The sequence below is a fragment of the Mandrillus leucophaeus genome, unplaced genomic scaffold, assembly GCF_000951045.1.
Source record: "Mandrillus leucophaeus isolate KB7577 unplaced genomic scaffold, Mleu.le_1.0 Scaffold209, whole genome shotgun sequence".
Lineage (NCBI taxonomy): Eukaryota > Metazoa > Chordata > Mammalia > Primates > Cercopithecidae > Mandrillus > Mandrillus leucophaeus.
Window position 1 is genome coordinate 2,573,955 of NW_012102132.1, and position 4,238 is coordinate 2,578,192.

Consider the following 4,238-nt stretch of genomic DNA (forward strand, 5'->3'; position numbering starts at 1 on the left):
AAAGCTTTGCATTTAAGGAGTGTGGCAGAAGCTTATGGTGCAACCAAAAAAACTTTCAGTGTTTTTTCCTACTCACACTTTAAACTGACTGGGTAGAGATCCTGATGGTTGACACTATCAATTTCAGCTTTGGAGACCCCTTCACTCAGTCATAGCTGCGTGTTTTCTAGCTGAAGCAACTGAGTTTGTGACCCCTGGCTGACTTGACCCAGGCTTGCACAGCAGCAACCTTCTTTGAGAATTCCACTTTAATTCTCAAAGAATTTTGAGAATTAAAATTCTGCTGCCCCATCACCAAGATAACATCGCTTATGTTCTCACCCAGTTTCAACACAAGGGAAGTTTTCCAGGGCAGCAGCACCTACCTAGGTTTGATCGGGTCAGTTTCTCATTCTCCAGTGGATCACCTTTGCCAGCATCGTAAGCCCCAATTCAAGGCAGTAAGAGCCTGAATACTACTCAATGCCTCATCTATGGTTTCCCATGGGAGTTTGTCTGTCTCGGAAATCTCCCTGAAAGGCTCACAGCTCCCTTATTGCAGCCAGGATCTATTGCAAAAAAAAAACCCTCTAAGACCTTTTACTGTTCTCTCCTAGTGGATCTAAGGCAGACACGATGGACCGCAGGAGGGGCTGAGCCATAAGACCCAGTTTACGTTGCCATTCTTCCTTGACGAGCATTACTAGCCCCACTTCCTCGTCTCCCAAGTGAACCAGCCAAACTCCTAATGATGTGCCTGGTTTCTGCCCACAGTGGTCATAAATTTCCCTCCTTCCACACATCTCTGCAATTGTTGTCCAGAAGAGGGCAGAATCTTTTATGTGCACCAGACAATACCTAGTACAAGTTGTTACAGTGGGGCAGACCTGAAGCTAACTTCAAATTGTTCAGGAAGTTCTACACCAGCAGGAGAGTTAGCAAGAACCAGGGCACCATTTGAGCAGGGGTCTTTGAACCTGCTTCCTGGTACTCAGCCTGCATCCACCTCTTCAATCTCCATCATTAACAGGCAATAAAGTGAAGAACTATTCATGGCCTAGTTGAGCAGATAATTTGGTCAACATATTTCAGTGACTTTCCTCGAATTTATTTTCTTGCTCTGTTGCCCAGACTGGAGTGCAGTGGCATGCTGTTGGCTCACTGCAGCCTCGACTTCCCAGGCTCGAGCAATTCTCCCACCTCAGCCTCCTGAGTAGCTGGGACCACAGGCACACGCCACCATGCCCAGCTAATTGCTGTATTTTTAGTAGAGACAGGATTTTGCCATGTTGCCCAGGCTAGTCTCAAACTCCTGAGCTCAAGCAATCTGCTTGCCTTTGCCTCACAAATTGCTGGGATTACAGGTGTGAGCCACCAAGCCTGGCCCTCAAATTTCATTAAATGTACCCACAATATCCTCATCCTTCTCCTTCTAGAAAGCCATGTCTCTGTCAGTATCCCACCCTCCTCACTAAAGCTGCCAAGAACTATAAAAGGTCTGAGATTTTGTCCTACTCAACAAGCTAACAAGTCAGCCCACCACAGTTTCATGGAATCTGGTAGAAAACATGAGACACAGAGATGGACAGTGTTTTACTGTAGAAAGGCCAGTCACCAGATATCAACATTTTGGCACCAGTTTCTTGAGCCCCGATTACGCAGGGGAACTCCTCTGTGCTGGTGCCCTGAAAACCGTGCATACATCCTCAAAGGCCATGTAGGCAAGGCTCAACTGCAAGCCGATGGCAGAAGGCCCTGTGATCCTCCCCAAGCATGAGAGGATAGGCAGTCTTGTGAGGAGCTGCCATACCGCCATTCCTTATTTGCCTCTCTATTTTTTTTTCCCACAAGAGCAAGAACATTTATTATAAAAATAGGTGGATAAAATAAGTGTGCTTTAACTTCTGGATATACGACAAATGCTATTGTGATGCAGTTTTTAAGTGCAGACATGTGGCTCTGCAATGACAGGGATGGGCCCCCTAGTGTGATGTGCAGCCACAGTGCTCCATTTGACAAACCTCCTGGTTCAAGGCAGAGAGGAGACACCTTATTCTATAGAACAGGATGGGGCTTCAACCCTGGGGACCATACAAGTGGCTCCCATAGGCAGCCACCCTTTTCTGGCAAGCCGTGGCATACCCAGATGCAAGCTGGGGGAGGGGCTGGCACACTGGCCCCAGATTGCTCTGGCTTCAGACTGATGGAGACACAAAACTGGGATCTCCCTCTGCCTGATGTTCCTGACCCCATCTCCACCTCCAGCCTCTAGCCTCACTGGGAGTTCCCTGTGACCCAGCCTGTTCCATAGCCAAAGGGGGACCAAAGTGAACAATCACAGTGCCTCACACCTATTCTAGGGGCCTTGGATCTCAGTGGAGCTTAATCCATGGCATCTGAGAGCACGCACCCTGTCCCTGAGGGCAGCTGTGCCGGGCAAGGGGGCCGCAAGGGCATGGGTGGAATCTTGGTCACTGGCAGCACTCGGCCACATGCCTGAGGAGCTCTTTACCTTGTTAGTCACAGAAGCACTGCAGGCAGTGAGGGCACTGAAGGTCCCCCTGGCCTCTCTGGGCTGTGCCAGGATGCCCGCCCTCTGCAGGGGGTTCCAACTGCTGGGACCCAGTCCCAGGCCTCCAGCCACCAGGCGCAATAAGCTCCACTGCATCGGTGGCCAAGTACTTGGCAGTTTTGCTCCCAGCATGAATCCAGCAGGCATCTGGCTCTTGAGAATCCTGTCTCCAGGACGCCTGGTGCAGCAAAGAGGTGACCTTTTCCTCCAGTTCCTGATTCCTACCTTGAGCCCGTTCCGGATCTGCCCTTTCTGACATGAAGTCATCCTTGTAAGCGAGAATCTGCTGTTCCAGTATCTGCATCCATTCCAGTGCAGCATCTGGGGCCGTCCTTGAGGCCGCCAGCTTCTACTTCACTTCTGCACAGTCGTTTATTTTCTCTTCCAACTACCTGTTGAGCTGGGAGATCTTCCTCATCAGCTCGGGCTCCTGGAGGGTCTGCAGCCCCCTGAGCTGTGCATGGAGCCCCCTCACGTATTCGTCCCTGCTGACATCGATTCGCTGCCACTTGGCATTGAGGTCTTCAACGTGAGTCACCTTCTGTTTTAACAGTCGATTTTCTTCCTCAATAACACTCTGAACAGAGGTGTCCCCACCTGTATGTTCTGACTTTCAGGACTTCTCTCCCCCACGTTCCTTTGTGCATGCTGTCGTTCATCCAGACACTTGGTCAGATGCTGACACATGTGGGCAGTGGAGGTCAGCGTCCTCCGCAGTTGGTGGGTCTCGTCGGCCAAAGAGAGGCACAGAACGTCACTGGCCCGCCGGGCCGGTTTCCCCTCCTCCATGCTCCTCCGCATCAGGACAACTTCCTTCTCTCCCTCGTGCTGTGGCTGGCTCAGCAGCTGCTGCATCTCCTTCTCTTTCACTCCTAGCCGCTCAGTAAGCCTCTCAACTTCCTATTTCCTGGTGCATCTGGGCCTCCGCGGCGCCGTCCTCCTGCTATTGCAGCTGCTCCCGGAAGCGGGCCACCTGCTCCAGCAGCGCGTCCACCAGGGACCGCGCAGTGTCCCCCTCCAGCGCGGTCAGCCGGGCGCGGAGACACGCGATGAGGGAGTCGCAGGCGGCCAGCTGGTCCTGCAGGCGCCGCAGCCACTACCCGACCTCGTAGTATAGGCCGCAGAGCTCCGAGCTGCGCGCTGGGCCCCCTCCCAGCAGCCCGACCCCGGGTCCCCGCACGTGACTGCGGGCCTGCCTGGGAGGCCGTGCGGCCACCAGCAACTTCCGTGCCCGGGCCCCGCCGGCTCTCTATCTCGAGGGAGTTTCTCATCGCCTCTTGGTTTCAATGAGGTGTGGGAATTTCCAGCTTGTCCCTTCTCCCTTAGGGAGGCTAAGCTGCAGGCTATAAAACTACTTAGCTACAGTATAGAAATGGCTCCTCTGGCGAGGTGACTCACGCCTATAATCCCAGCACTTTGGGAGACCGAGATGGGTGGATCACTTGAAGTCAGGAGTTCCAGACCAGCCTGGCCAACACGGTGAAACCCTGTCTCTACTAAGAATACAGAAATTAGCTTGGTGTGGTGGTGTGTGCCTGTAATCTCAGCTACTCAGGAAGCTGAGGCAGGAAAATCACTTGAACCTGGGAGGTGGAGGTTACAGTGACCCAAGATCATGCCCCACTGCACTGTAGCCTGGGCGACAGAGTAAGACCCTGTCTCGAAAAAAAAAGAAAGAAAGAAAGAA

General features: G+C 52.5%; 1 pseudogene across 1 annotated transcript; it reads right to left on the reverse strand.

Annotated features, from left to right (window-relative positions):
* Positions 1-2,450: 2,450 nt before the first annotated feature.
* LOC105539754 lies at positions 2,451-3,770 on the reverse strand (annotated as a pseudogene). The gene has a single exon (XR_001006098.1). The product of XR_001006098.1 is annotated as a TNFAIP3-interacting protein 2 pseudogene (transcript).
* Between the last annotated feature and the right edge of the window lie 468 nt (positions 3,771-4,238).